Here is a 16416-nt window from a genome sequence, read left to right on the forward strand (position 1 = left end):
AAGATAAGCACAGGATGTCAACATTCCCATCTTATTTAGAATGTTCTTAAGAGCACCATAAAGGAGAGAGTAAGAGAGAGAGAGTTGATATTATTCTACCTGGAAAAGACACATAGGAAGAGAGCTGGGAAAATACAAAAATGAAAGTCGATGTCAGGGGTTCTTAACCTTCACTGGGCCTCAGAATCCCTTGGAGGGCTTGTTAAAACACAGACTGTGGGGCCAGCGCTGTGGTGTAGCAAGTAAAGCTGCCGCCTGCAGCACCAGCATCTCCTATGGGCACCAGTTCGAGTCCCGGCTGCTCCACTTCCAATCCAGCTCTCTGCTATTGCCTGGAAAAGCAGTGGAAAAGGACCCAAGTCCTTGGGCCCCTGTACCCACATGGGAAGACCTGGAGGAAGCTCCTGGCTCCTGGCTTTGGATCAGCACAACTCTGGCCTTTGCGGTCAATTGGGGAGTGACCCAGCAGATGGAAGACCTCTCTCTCTCTCTCTCTCTCTCTCTCTCTCTCTGCCTCTCCTTCTCTCTCTGCATAACTCTGACTTTCAAATAAATAAATAAATCTTTAAAAAAAATACACACGGACTGCTGGGTCCTACTTCCAGAGTTTCTGAGTCAGTAGATCTGGGGTGGGGCTTGATCATTTGACTCTAACACATTCCCAAGTTATGCTGATGCTGTTAGCCTAGAGACTGCATTTTGGAAGTTGCTATCCTAAGTGTTAGAAATAGTTTCCAAAGTCAGCTACTCTGGCAACCCACATCAGAATCACCTATATCCCTGGCCTCCTCCAGGAGCTAACTTTTTATTAAGATTCATTTTATTTATTTATAAGTCAGAATTATAGACAGAGGAGGAGAGACAGAGAGAGAGAGAGAGCGAGATCCTCCATCCACTGATTCATTCCCCAAATGACCGCAATGGCTGGGATTGGGTCAGGCTAAAGCCAGGAGCCAGGAACTTCTTCAAGGTCTCCCAAGTGGGTGCAGGGCACTCAAACTCTTGGACCATCTTCTACTGCTTTCTCAGGCACGTTAGCAGGGAGCTGGATCAGAAGTGGAGCAGCCATGACTGGAACCAGTACCCATATGGAATGCCAGTGCTACAGATGGTGGCTTAAACCACTGTGTCATGGTGCCAGCCCCTGGAACTAACTTTCGAGCAAAGAGGTGTGAGAAAAGCTCAAAAAGTTCATGGAAAATGGAATCAATAGGTAAGTTTATTTTGGCACAAAGCATTTTTTAGACCTATGCATACCATGAGTCTCTAAAAAGACCATGAAAATACACATTATGAATAAAGCTGTACATGGATTTTAATTTTTTGGCACCAAAAGTGATGTACTTTTCCATTTTCCCTGAACTTTTTGAAGTACCTTCATATTTGAGGTAGGGTGATCAATTCAGGCATTTCTAAGAAGACAACAATGGACAGAGACCTTAATGAATGTCAAGAGCAAGCTACCGATTATGATAACTCATAAATATGTTCATATGCGAGGGAAGAGTATCACAGGTGGGAAGAACAGTCAGTACAATGACCATGAGACTGGAATGTACTTGGTATGTGTTCCTGGGACAATTCAAAGCCAGAGTTTGACTCCTTATTGTTCTTCCTGGTTCTTTGTGTTCTTTCTTCCCCAAGGAAATAAGCTTCATTTTATTGTCTATTTCATCAACAGGATCAAACAATACTCATACATGTTGTTCTGTCAACTGGTCACTTTCCCTTAATGATACATCTGACCTCCAGTCCTCTAGTTCTGTGATAAAACCATATTGTGAAGCCACTGTAATTAGATACACTGTTACAGACAAATTCATCTCTGAATCATAAGGTGAACCTACCAGGGGCTAGGAGAGCATGTTGCAGATACCTGCCCCTTAGCAGCCAGAGCACAGGCACCTGCTCACCTCAACCAGAGAAAGGACGTAAGTGTATACAAAGAAAAAGTTAGTAATTTCCTCTCACCCCCTGTAGCTGGCTGTTGATCCTCTCATATCCCCCAGGTACTCATTGTTTCTGTACAGGCTGGTGGCTTTTTATTTCAAGTAGCTGCAACTTGCTGCCTAAAGACTTTCTGGCCACAGGAGAGGTACCTAACCCGAATTCAAGGCCAGAAGTACCAGGGAGGTAAAGCCCACTGGAGCAAACCTCAGTCAACAGTGGACACCAAGAGAAGGAAAAGAACCCAGCTTCCCTGATCCTGGGGTGGAAAACTCGGTTCTATTTAGTCTCCTGAGCTCCCACTGGGATTGAGCCGCAGTTGCCCAGAGTGCTAACCAGCTCATTAGCAGACCTTGTATTGTTTTCTTTCCTATCTCATTTCCCTCCTCTGCTTCCTGGGATTATCTCCCCAATAAGCCACTTGCTTCCAGATACTTAGCTCTGGGTCTATTTTACCTGAAGTCAGATAGTTGCAACCAGAAGTGGTCCTTTAAAGTGGACCCTCAGGATGGAATTCTGAATGAGGGTCCTTCAAAAGATTTATGGGAAATGGAATTAAAAGGTAAGGGTTTTTTTTTTTTGGTGTAAAAAAATTTGAAATCCATGCATATTTTTTTTTATAATGCTCACTGAACATATTTAGCCTGAAAAAAAAGCTATGCATGGATTTCAAATTTTTTAATTTTTTTAAAAAATTTATTTACTTGAGAAGCAGAGAAAGAGAGCACACCGTCTGCAGGCTCACTTCCCAGATGACAACAATGACCAGAACTGGGTTGGGGCCCAAGCCAGGAGGTGGGACTGCAATCCAGGTTTCCCATGTGAGTGGCAGGAACTCAACTACTTGGGTCATTGCTGCTGCCTCCCAGGGTATATATTAGTAGGAACTTGGAGTCAGGAGTCAGAGCCAGAAATTGAACCCAGGTGCTCCAATGTGGGATATGGGTGCCTTAACCACTGGGTTAAATGCCCACTCTGCATTTAGGAAATTTTTGCATCAAAATAAATTTATATTTTAATTACATTTTCATGAAGTTTTTGAAGTGCCCTTGTAGAACATATGAAAGTAAGGACCTCATTATTAATGGTAAACAAGGTAGTAGGTGTCTCTGGAATGTCGTCACACTACCATTACTGAAATTGGGAAGGAATACAGGTGGAAGAAGAAACGGCTCATGTAAGAGCTCTAGCACTTGAAAGATGGAAATTTTTAGACTCATGGAGTTTGTTTCCTGTTGTTAATGACCATGGAAACCCAAAAGGACAAAAATGATGTTTAGTCAGTCTGCTAGGAAGAATGTGAAAGCAAAAGGTCCTCATAGGAATTTTTTATCTCTTGTGATCTCTTGCAGAAAAGGACAACCTATGCTAAAAAATGAGATTTCAGATTTGATTGTGAGAGTAGTACAAGGGTATTTGAAAAAGTTCATGGAAAGTGGAATTAAAAGTACAAACAATTTTGAAATCCATGCATAGTTTCTTCATAACACGCATCTTCCATGACCTTTTTTGAAGACCTCTCCGCACATTTCTTCCATAGACAAATAAGAAAGAGAAATTATTAGCATGGCCCAAGAAAGGAAAAATTGTTTTCACTATGAGAGAAAAGAAATTATTCACTGAGTGGTTGTAGGATGTGACAAATCTGTATTTGCAATATTCAGGATAATAAACCGAGAATGGATCTTGAGGATGCCAGGCCAGGGCGGAATATAAAGCTGGATGTGGGAGAGTTTATAAACGTTGGAACATTCTCCCATGACTCAGGATTTAGCATTCTGGCAAGGACACCTGGAGTTGGTCCTAGTCTGCTGCTGGAGTGGTTCCTTGAAACTTGGAAACAACAATGCCTACACAGTTAAGTGAAGTGGAGTTGTTGGAACTGCCTTGGTGAGAAAAGGGTCAAAAGGCCCAGAGGAGTGGGCAAATTCGAATGGCTTATTAATGTACAATAAGAAAACACACCAGCTGGTGATGTCCCCTGGGAGGGCCCAGAGGACACTTCTTTTGTTAAGGCAATAAGACCTGGGTTACTCCACAGCGACCATCTTCTATGGGTCAGGGTTCATGATAAGGGAGAAAACTATGCAGTGAAGCCCCTTGATATCAACGGGGATGATGAGATTCTCAAATGCCAGAGGCCAGCTGGCAGCAGTTAGCTGTCAGAATCAAAGTGAGTCTATTAACCATGATGGACAGCAAGTCCGGAAAGGCAAAAATGAAACCGTGACCTCCAAGAGTCTGTAGAGATGACTAATAAACTGACATTCCTAGGAACAAGATAGATAGGAGGCTATATTGACTTGCTAGGGATGCCACAACAAAATGCCATAGCAAGTTTAAACAATACAAATGTATTTTCTCACAAGTTCTGGAGGCTAGAATTCCAAGGTCAAGTTCTTGAAAGGTTTGGTTTCTTCTGAAGCTTCTCTCCTTGGTTCTCTGTGTTCTCATGTAATCACCCCTGAGTCTGTATCTGTCTGTATTCCCTAATCTCTTCTTTTAAGGACACGGGTCACATTCAACTAGGGCCCACCTAAAAGACCCCATTTTACCTTAATTATCTCCTTAAAGTACTGTCTCCAGATATAGACACATTCTGAGGTTTTAAGGGTTAGAACATCAAGATAGAAATTTGGGGGTGGACACAATTCAGCCCATATAGAAGCCAACAAGGGTACTGCTTTAAAGACTGAACTCAAGAATGGGTGAGCAGTGGACTGATGTTGGTTGCCATAAAAAAAAAAAAAGCATAATGGCTTCCCTTTCCCTGGGGAAAGGGGGAGAGTCCCAGCTGCTCCACTTCTGATCCAGCTCTCTGCTAGGCCTGGGAAAGCAGCAGAAGACGGCCCAAATCCTTGGGCCTCTGCACCCTTGTGGGAGACCCAGAAGAAGCTCCTGGCTCCTGGCTTTGGATCTGCACAGCTCCGGCCATTGTGGCCAATTGGGGAGTAAACCATCAGATGGAAGACCTCTCTCTCTCTCTCTCTCTCTCTCTCTCTCTCTCTCTCTCTCTCTGCCTTTCCTTCTCTCTGTGTGTAACTCTGATTTTCAAATAAATAAGAAATCCCCTGTAGTCCTGGGACCCAGTTGGCCACAGCCATTAACCTGCTCACCTTGAGCTGCCTTCCTTCCTTCCCTGTCTTGCTTTTCTATTTCCTTAGCAGTGCTTCCTACAATCACCTTCCAATAGACTATTTACATTCAAGTCCTTCCCCTCAGTGTCTAATTCTGGGAAACACCAACCTAATAGATCTTCCCTCTCGCCTCTGTTCATACTAAAAACCAAACATATAGAGATTTTTTTTGTCATTGTCATTATTGTTGGTTGTGACCAAAACAGAGGTGAGGGGGGAGATCATACCATATACAATATTCTGCAATGATCTTTTTTCATTTTATAATGCTTAATGTAATTTCTTCCAGGCCAATAAATTATGTATCTAATTCATTAATAGCTTTGTTATGTTCCATAGCATGTATTACATTCACCTATTGTTAAACATTCTAGTAGTTTCTACTTTGTCACCATAAACAATGCTACCATAAGCATTTTTGGACAGATGCCTGAATGAAACACTACTTCTGTTTATTTAGAATAGACTTCAGGGGGGCTGGCATTGTGGCACAGTGGGTTACACCGCTGCCTGTGACAATGGCATTCCACAGAGCACTGGTTCATGTCTCAGCTGCTCCACTTCTGATCCAGCTCCCTGCTAATGCACCTGAGAAAGAAGCAGAAGATCACCCAGGTACTTGGGCCCCTATCACCCACATAGGCGATCTGGATGGATTTCCAGGCTCCTGGCTTTGGCCTCGTCCAACCTTGGCTGTTTCAGCCATTTGGTAGTGAACAGGTGGATGAAAAGATCTCTCTCTCTCTCTCTCTCTCTCTCTCTCTCTTTCTCTCTCTCTCTCTCTCTCTCTCCATTTCTCTCCCCTTCCTTCATCCTCTTCCTCTCCCTCTCCTCCTCCCTCTCCTTTCTCTCCTTCTCTCCCTCTCTCCCTCCCCCTCTCTCTGTGATTCTGCCTTTCAAATAAATAAATAAATATTTTAAAGAAAGAAATTAAGAGGTGATTGTGTCAGAGGCTTTAGGATAGAATTTTTCCCCTTTTGGAAAAGAAAAATAAAATAAACTCGAAAATGAAAGATTACTAGGTCAAAAGGTATATGCATTATTTCTTCTAAAAATACACCTTCATATTTCTCTCCCAAAGGATTAGAGCAACTCAATTCTCATCAGCAAACTTGACAGTGTACTTTCTTCCAGCTCTTGATGGGGTACAATGCTATTACTCCTCTAGCTTTTAAATCATATCAAGGAAACAGTATCACATTGTTGCTTTAATTACTTTCAGTATTACTTGGGAGGCTAGATTTCCATGCAATTCTGAGGCTTTTTAGATTTCCTCTTTGTAAATTGTTTTTTCTCTCACAGGAATTCATTGTATTAGGAATACTACTACTGTATATATTGTATTTGTGTTAAACACACTTTTTTTCTAAGCAATTGTCATTTGACTTTATATTGTTTGAGTATATAACAACTTTTTTAAAAATTAGGCAGTCAAGTATGTCTTTTTTTCAATATCTAGATTTTATGTCTCATTTCCAAAGGTCTCCTTGACCCTCATGAATGTTTTCCTAGAACACAGTAAGTGTTCTCTTAAATGTTCATCGAGTACTTTGTTATTTTTTAACAGTACAATTGTTCATCCAATGTTACAAATGAGTAAGGTTGGGGAAGCAAGAATGGTCTATGTGGTAATAGAGTAGTGTTGAAGACGTTAGTATGAACTCATGTGTAGCTTAATATAGGTAGAAATAGTCACATATGCAATATTTATAAATACATATATAGACTAAGGTTAGTATACCCACATATCTCCCTTCCCTGATAACTGAAAGGCTTTTAAAAAAAATGTATTGGCCAGTGCCACGGCTCACTTGGCTAATCCTCCACCTGCAGCGCCAGCACCCTGGGTTCTAGTCCTGGTTGGGGCACCAGATTCTGTCCTGGTTGCTCCTCTTCCTGTCCAGGTCTCTGCTGTGACCCGGGAAGGTAGTGGAGGATGGCCCAAGTCCTTGGCCCCTGCACCCGCATGGGAGACCAGGAGGAGGCACCTGGCTCCTGGCTTCAGATTGGCACAGTGAGCCAGCCGTAGTGGCCATTTGGGGGGTGAACCAACGGAAGGAAGATCTTTCTCTCTGTCTCTCTCTCTCTCTCTAACTCTGCCTGTGGAAAAAAAAATTATTTGTTTGTTTGAAAGAAATGAGAAACAGCCCAGTAGAACAATGAGCAAAGTATATAAACATACAGTTCACAAAACTGTAAATGCAAATAGTTCTTAAATCTATGAAAATAGATTCAAATTCACCTATAATTAGAAAAGTGAAATATTCTTTTCACCTCATAGATTAGAAAAGACCAAAAAAGTTTGAAAAAAACACTATTTTGGGGGAGTGAGGAAACAAGCACTTGGTTACATTGTTGGTGGAAGTGTAAAGTGATACAACTCTGCTGGGGAACAATTACACAGTATCTATCAGCATTTAAAATTGGCATGCTGTTTGACCTCATGCTGAAGATGTACAAATTGTATACACAATGTTACTGACTGAACATTGGCAAAAAAGTATTTTGTTCATCAATAGGAAACTTTTTAAATATACAATGTAACAACATTATGTATCCATAAAATGAAAGATTGTGTGTCCATAAAGGGATAAGAAGCAACTTCTTTCTGTAATTTTCAAATTTCCATTGCTAAGACAAATAAATCAACATGCAGAACAATGTGTATATGGAAAAACAATATGATTCAAAGCTCTCTGAAAGTATATACAGGAAACAAGTGATACAGCATGCCTATGTGGAGGATAACTGAATGGCTGGGGGATAACTTTTGAATTTGAACCATGTGAATATTTTAATCACTCAAAAGATTAAATTGTTAATTTTTATAATAATTATAGATTTCCTTTATCCAGTTCAATGGGATTTTATAAAGATTTCTCCTTGAATTTCTTTATATTTGTTTTTTAGGGGAAGATTAAAATTTTATGTGTCTTTCAATTTGTTGAGGTCTCGTTTTCTGTTCTTCAAATAAATCATGTTCATCTCCTATTCCATTCATTCCTCAATATTTTAAATTTTTGCCAGTGTTATGAATGGAATACTATCCCATTACATTTCTAACTGGTTATTAGTAACATAAAGAAATTCTGGGGCCAGTGCTGTGGCAAAGCGGGTAAAGCCACTGCCTGCAGTGCCAGCATCCTATATGGGGCACCGGTTTGAGTCTCAGCTGTTCCACTTCTGATCCAGCTCTCTGCCATGGCTTGGGAAAGCAATAGAAGATGGCCCAAGTGCTTGGGCCCCTGCGCCTGAATGGGATACCTGGAAGAAGTTCCTGGCTCCTGGCTTTGGATTGGTGCACCTCTGACCATTGTAGCCATCTGGGGAGTGAACCACTGGATGGAAGACCTCTCTCTCTGTCTCTCCCTCTTTCTGTAACTCGACCTCTCAAATAAATAAATAATCTTTTTTAATTAATTTATTTTTTTAATTTTTTTGACAGGCAGAGTTAGACAGTGAGAGAGAGAGAGAGACAGAGAGAAAGATCTTCCTTTTCCATTGATTCACCCCCAAAATGGCTGCCACGGCCAGCGCGCTGCGGCTGGCACGCTGAGCAGATCCAAAGCCAGGAGCCAGGTGCCTCCTCCTGGTCTCCCATGCAGGTGCAGGGCCCAAGGACCCAGGCCATCCTCCACTGCCCTCCCTGGCCACAGCAGAGAGCTGGACTGGAAGAGGAGCAACCAGGACAGAATCTGGTGCCCCAACCAGGACTAGAACCCAGGGTGCCGGCGCTGCAGGCGGAGGATTAGCCAAGTGAGCTGCGGCGCCGGCCAATAAATAAATCTTTTAAAAAAGAAATTCTATTGATTTTGCTTATCATGTAAATAAAATTTTGTATTAATCCTGTAAGTAAAAGTTTTTATTAATCCTGATTGATTTGTTAAAATTAGAGTCCACTAGATTTTCTATGGATATACTAAAAATAGGACAACTGCTGGATCTTTCTTCTGACATTTATTCCTCTAGTATTAGTTTAGTAAAAAACTAAATGAGGCAGAAAGAAGAAAGGAACTTGCTTCTTTGTTACATAACCATCTGATCAGTCCAGCCTGGTGTGAGACACCCTTGCTCCACAGAGTTCTTCAGGGGCATACGTTCCTTTCATGTTATTGTTCCGACATCTACTGGGGTGTTACACTTCTTTTCACAGTTGAAGTTGAGTGAACTTGTGCCTCTAGTCCAGCTCGTGAGGAGCAGAGTGTGAGAAACAGCCAGGTCAAGCAATTGAGGGGTACGTTGAACTCCTCACTTCCATGCATACTGTACTGGTGCAGACACAGTCATGTGGCCACATTTATTGTCAAGAGAAACTGGGAAATATACTCACTCAGGCAGGGGCTTCCTTAAAGCTGTATTTCTAAGGATGAAAGGGAGAACAGATTTCAGGGGGGAACTAACAGCCGGCTACACATATTACTTCATTTGTTTGTCTTATTGGATTAGTCAGAACATCCTAAATAATGTTGAATAAGAGTAGTGACAGCATCCTTCTGTCATTCCTGATTTTAACAAAATGACTATATTTTTGCCGTTCAGTGTAATAGTCACTGCTGAGGTTTTGATAAGCAATTATCATATCTAAATCATTTACTTTTCATCTCTATTTTACTTTGAATAATTATTATGGCTGCTGCTGAAATTGTAAATGCCTTTTCAGATTCAGTTAATGTAATAATACAGGTTTTTCCTTTAATTGTTCCATATCATAAATTATATGAGAGGCCTTTGAAACATTCATGGAAAATGTGCATTAGGAAAAAACTATGCAGAGTTTTCAATTTTTTGTACCAAAATGAAGTTATCTTTTTATTGCCCTTTTCCATGAACTTTCTGCAAGATTCTCATATTGATACACTTCCTAATGTTGAATCATTTTTGCATTTCTGAAATAAACTGTACTTATGCTGTATTGTTCTTTTCCACACTGCTAGATTTAGAGCTTCAACTGTATTTGGAATTTCCATGGGTAGTTTTGTACAATTATCACATTTTAATATATTACTGTATATAAGGCTAACTGAGCTTTACAAAGTAAATTTGGGAGCTCTTCATCTTTTTCTGTGGTATGAAGACTGTATGTGCTACTACCTAAACTGTTATCATCCATGATAGGATAAATACAGAAATTGAGAGTGTTTAGAAGTCTTTAGAGGGGCTGCCGCTGTGGCACAGTGGGTAAAGCCGGCGCCTGCAGTGCTGGCATCCCATATGGGCGCCGGTTCGAGTCCCGGCTGCTCCACTTCTGATCCAGCTCTCTGCTATGGCCTGGGAAAGCAGTAGAAGATGGCCCAAGTCCTTGAGCCCCTGCACCCATGTGGAAGACCCAGAAAGAAACTCTTGGCTCCTGGCTTAGGATCTGCTCAGCTCTGGCTGTTGTGGTCAGTTGGAGAGTGAACCAACAGATGGAAGACACCTCTCTCTCTCTCTCTGCCTCTTCTTCTCTCTGTGTGTAATTCTGACTTCCAAATAAATAAATAAATCTCTTTTTTTTTAAAAAAAAAAAGTCTTTAGAGCAATTCAACATGGTTATGACATTCGAGCAGATCAACAAAAAGTGTATTCACTTATTCAGTTTTTGTGATCATTTTCATTGTCTCTGTTACATTTGTTTTGACTATATGTAATGAAACGTAATTTTTTTCTGATGATTCTGAAAATTTAAAAATTGACCTTGCACTATTATTTAATTTGCCCATTTTTATTGCATTCCACAAAAGTATATGTCTACATAATTATGATTTTTAAAAACATCCTTCACTACAGATATTTTGAAAAAAACACTGGTCTAGAATGGCTTGAATGACATGGAAATGATCGACTCTATAAAAGTGAAGCAGAACTCATTTGCAAAACCAACTGGACCTGGCCACTTTCCATTCTCCTCTGGTTATGGCTTTCCTGTTTTTTTGGTTTGTTTGTTTGTTTGTTTGTTTTTAATGTCTTGGGTCAATTAAGGTAGTTTGTAGTTTTGCTAGGAAAGCAGTTATTCCTTCTGTGTACGTACCCGCACGTTACATACTCTCTTAGCAATCTTTAAATATCACACATGTGTCTCTAGCCACTTTCTCATTCCTGATACGCTTCCCTCCCTTCCCTCTCGCTGCTTCCTTGCCTTTCTTTCCACCGTGGGCTAGCCCAGAGTTCATCTAGTTTACTGATCCTTTCACACAAAGGCGCTCAGGGGCAGGGCGCCAAGCGGGGAGTGAGGAGCGGACCCAGCGCGGTGCCTCGGACGTGGGCTCACTCCGAGCCGCGAGAAAACAGCGGCAGGGGCGGAGGCAGCTCGGGCCGAGGAGAACCCTCAGGCCGGAAGTAGGGGTTTCCGGGGTTCGGGAAAGCCTCCGCGGGCCCCAGCTTCCGGTGTCGCCGCCCTGATGCCATCTCCTCTTGCATTGTTGGCGTCGCCGCCGCCTCCTCCCCCGCGCGTTCCGCCGTGCCTGGCCCCTCCTGGAGCCGCTCCTGCTATCGCAGCTGCCACTCGGTTGGTCCTGCTCCTACGCCAGATGTCCAACCGTGTGATTGGGCGGTACACAGTGGCACTCCGCCTCAAGCCCCCTGCTGAATGCACTGATAGAAGGGTGGCGGGCGTTGTCGGAGCCACAACGCTCAGGAACCATTGTCGCGCCTTGTGCAGGATATGCTTACTGTGGCTCGTCTTCTTGCTGATGCGCTTGCCTTCCCCGTCATGTGCCCCCCGCAATGTTTGCTTTCCAGGGTGAGTAGACAGAGGGCACCTCTCAATCGCCTCCCTCTTGATCAAAAAAGATTTACAGAAAACGGAACATGAGCACAGCATTGCCATGTACATTTGCCTTATACTCGTGCTATTAGAGCCGTGGCGAGCCACGAGGGCGGCTTGACTGCTATTCCCATCCTGGTCTGAACGCTGAATGATTCAACAAAACAGGAATTCAGGAGACTACAGTAACTAGCTACTGCAGCACTGAAAGAAATACAATCTAAGCTACAAGAGTCAGCCACGTGTGTAATTTTAAATGCTCTAGAAGCCACAATAGAAAAAAGAAATAAATTTTAATATATTCAATACATCCAAAAGATATCATAATTTATATAAAAATTATGAGATATTTTATATTCTTTTTTTCATTCTTAATCTTGAAATTCTGGGTATATTTACAGTCCCAACATATTTCCTATCAAATTAGCTGCATTTAAGATGTTCAGTAGGGATCACCCATTTGGGACAGTACAATTTCTTCTATCGCTGCCATTGACATCGAAGATTCTGAACAGTTACTCTGCAGAATCTGAGAGAGGTTCATAAATCTGTCTAGAATCTAGACGAATCATGTAGGTGTGTTACAGAACAATAGGACCACATGTATTTCAGCAATCACTTGAAAAAGCACCATTATGCAGTATGTGGAGTATGTGCCATCTGGACTCAGCAAATATTATTGCGGAGCTCCAGAATATCGAATGACCATGAACTTTCCTGTGTGATTTATGTCCAGTTGAGCCAGTGTAGAAACTGGTAGGCAAGCCGGCCAGTTGGGCAGCTGGGGCACTTATCAGTTCACTGAAGCTCCAGGTCCTCAGGGATGCCACTGTGTGTCTTCCTCCTCTGGCCACAGTAAGAGCCCGGCCTTACCCTTCCCAAAAATATCATTCCTGATCTTGAGGGACAGTGAAACCTCAAACTAAGAGAGTGTCCTTCTATTTTTTTCTGGTAGGAGTAGCCCTTGCTAATTTTTCCAAATTTCAAGTCATTAAAAAATATCCTTCCTTGTTTAAGGCAGTCAAAAAATTGGATTACAGGCCCCAATATGACAGACAGTCCTTTGAATGCTACCTGTTTTTCCTAATGTATCATTTAACACATCCTAAAGGTCCATTCTGCAGATTTGTGTGCATATATTCCACTTGCACAGCAATTTTCAAAATGGCATGCAGACAAAAAACAGTGTTTGATAGATTGAATTTATTATTTTAAAGCCAACTTTTGGGTTTTGGCATTAACTATTTTTGCGTGTTTGGGGGGCAAAAACAGAGGTGCTACTCAGAATCCACTTCAAGAAATGTCTCACTATTGCAGCCAGCATTGTGGTGTAGGCAGTAAAGTCCCCACCCGCAATGCCGGCATCCCTTATGGACGCCGGTCTGTGCCCTGGCTGGTCCACTTCTGATCCAATTCCCTGCTACTTGCCTGGGAAAAGCAGTGAAAGATGGCCAAGTGCTTGGGCCCCTGCAGCCACGTGGGAGACCCAGATGAAGCTCCTGCTCCCGGCTTCAGCATGGCCCAGCCCTGGCTGTTGTGACCATCTGGGGAGTGAACCAGTGGATGGAAGACCTCTCTCTGTCTCTGTCTGTCTGTCTCTGTGACTCTGACTTTCAAATCAATCAATAAATCATATATATGTGTGTGTGTGTGTGTATATATATATATGAAATGTCTCATTGTCCAACCACAAGAGTATGGTTAGTTCTTAGTGCCACATGCTATTCATACGTACAGGGTCCACGTTGAGTTTTTTCTTTAAGATTTATTTATTTACTTCTGAGGCAGAGTTAGAGAGAGAAAGATCTTCCACCCGCTGGTTCACTTCCCAGATGGCTGCAATAGCTCAAGCTGGGCTGATCTGAAGTCAGGAGCCAGGAGCTTCTTCCCAGTCTCTCATGTGGGTGCAGGGGCCCAAGGACTTGGGCCATCTTCTACTGCTTTCCTAGGCCCTAGCAGGGAGTCGGATCAGAAGTGGAGCAGCCTGGACTCGACCCAGTACCCATATGGATGCCAGCGCCATAGGTGGAGGCTTAGCCTACTTCGCCACAGTGCCAGTCCCCACATTGAGTTTTGAGCTGAGGTTATCCTCCTCTCAGGCAGGATACCAGGGCTAGTGATCTAGCAAAGGGAAGGTAGTGGAATGTAGCCTTTTCTGCCCAAAGCAGGACTCCTCTGATGGACAGCCATTGCTCAGAGCTCCCCAAAGGGCTGGCAGAGACTTTGTCAGGTCTGTGCTGCAGTCTCACAATACCACCTGCCCCCCTTTGTTCACAGGTGTTAATTCCCTGTAAACCTCTGGTACCCTTAATTCCTCAGCATCTGCTTCCCAGAGAATCTAGGCTGTGACAAGTTCTATTTTCACTCATTGGAGCCCTTAGCTTTCATTAGTTCCCTATTTATATTTTCTTTTGAATAATTTAGTGGCTTTGCCACTGAGTTTTTAGATTACTTAATTTGCATTTTGCATTTTTCCTTTTTTACATAATAAAAGCATTCGCAATAAAGTATTGCAAACTGCTAGACTTGAATGCTTTTGGAGCAATCACATCCTTTCCGGTTCTCTACAGCCCCCACCTCTCCCTATTTTTACATCTATCCACTTCCTACGTCTGTATCACCTACTTAGGGCCTGAAAAGATTTGTGACGTCTATTTAAAACTATTTTCTCCTAAATAGAATCCTAAGTGATGGATAGGTTTTGCTACAGCATACTTACTTTTTGTTACTCCCTAAAAATTGTATAATGTTTTGATCTTCTCTTTGATCTAAGAATATTTAGGAGAGTATGAGCCAATTTCCAGATAGTAAAGCTATTTGACCATCTTTTATTATGTATTTCTAATTTTACTGGAATATAATGAGAAAGTATAACCTCTGAAAAAATCTCTTCTGCTTCAAACCTACTAAGTTCTCCTCTGTGTAGAAGCACACAATTGATGGACATTTTAAAATATCTTACAGTTTTAAATTTTTTTTGGAAAAAATTACTTGAGAGGCAAAGAGAACTCCTATTTTCTGGTTCATGCTGCAAATGCTTGCAACAGCTGGGGCTGTGCTGGGGTCAGAATGGAAGCTAGGTTCAAAATCAGGCTCTGTCATGTGGTGGCAGGACCCCATTTCCTGAGCCATCACCACTGTCCCACCACAGTATGCAGTGACAGGAAGATAGTATTGGGTGTTACAGCCAAAAATGCAACTTAGATACCCTAATATGGGTTTTGGGTAGCTTAACCACAAGGCTAAGTGCTTGCTCCTAAACCGTTCTTTTTAATATGTATATGGATCTTTAGATAATTAAACATTGAAATTTTTTGCTCTACTATTTAAATAATACTCTGGGCCGCCATCATGGTCCGGAAGCTTAAGCTTCATGAGCAGAAGCTGATGAAGCAGGTGGACTTCCTGAACTGGTAGGTCAACCGACCACACCCTGCACGTGCTGGGGCATTAACAGTTGCCGCGGCGCGAGGACTGCATGCGCTACAACCGGCTGAGCCGCACCGCGCGCGAGCTGCCCGCGCCCTCGAGCCCTTCCGCGTGCGCACCTCAGCCACGCTGCCCAACAAGCTGTCGGCGCTCAGTCCAGTGCCCACGCGCGGCTCGCACGAACGCTGCGACCTCGTCATGGTCTCGTGCTTGGGCCGCTGCCACCTGCACGCTGTACTCCTCAAGCTGCGCATGGCGAAACACCTCCAGGCTGCGGTGGCCTCATGGAGCAGGGCCACGTGCGCGTGGGCCCCGACGTGGTCACTCACCTTGCCTTCCTTGTCACACACAGCATGGGGGACTTTATCACCTGGATGACTGGAGTACAACGAGGTGGATCTGGAAACCTAGTGGGGTCTCCCTGTGGTTTGCAGATGGGAAAACAGGCCTGAAGCCAGCCTCTACGAGGGTGCTTCCCCCAAGCGCATGTCAGCTGTTGTGGGCTCTTTAGGAACTTGGCCTTCTAACCGCCGGCCACACAGAGCCAAGGGGGAGTACTTGCTGTTTTCCACGAACTTGGACTCCTGATGGGGAAATGACTTCCTGGGGAGAGAGCGGGATGCCGTGTTGTGCTGCACTGTGGGAATTGTTAATTTCTTGTGCCTGAACCAACGTAGAGTAAAAGCCACAGATTCAGCACAGGCACACCTGCTTTCCCTTTATTGTATTGTGGCTATTTGGCTCAATTTATTTAATTGGAATTCTTGCTCTTGTTCGTGAGTTAGTTGCTTACTGTTGGAGAATTCGGGCTCATGTTTAAATAAAGTGAGTGAAACTTGAATGTTTAGGGTCCCCTCCCTCATTTAAAGAAGGTTTTCCTGATGCCAATAAATGGCCCAGTTACTTAGTACAAAAAAAAATTGATCTACTCTTTAGCTTAATGTTCATCTACTTGATCATTCAAATTCTGAAAGAGGTATACTACAATGTCCCAGTATGGACATAACTTTTGGTGTTATTTCAAATTTGCCTTGTGTTTCAAAGAGATTTTGCTTTAAATACCAAGCTGCTGTGATAATTTAGTATATAATGGTTTGATTCACCTCTTTATTAAGGATTGAACCATTTATGCCCTACTTTTCCATTTTAATATTTTGCATT

The 16416-nt window shown here is 42.7% G+C and overlaps 1 long non-coding RNA gene and 1 pseudogene across 1 annotated transcript in view; both read left to right on the forward strand.

Moving 5' to 3' along the window:
• Window positions 1–16416, forward strand: part of LOC138847504 (uncharacterized) — a 98348-nt gene that overhangs the window by 12869 nt on the left and 69063 nt on the right. The window lies entirely within an intron of this gene.
• LOC127484902 (U3 small nucleolar ribonucleoprotein protein IMP3-like) lies at window positions 10684–16322 on the forward strand (annotated as a pseudogene).

This window comes from Oryctolagus cuniculus, chromosome X (assembly GCF_964237555.1).
Source record: "Oryctolagus cuniculus chromosome X, mOryCun1.1, whole genome shotgun sequence".
Taxonomy (NCBI): Eukaryota; Metazoa; Chordata; class Mammalia; order Lagomorpha; family Leporidae; genus Oryctolagus; species Oryctolagus cuniculus.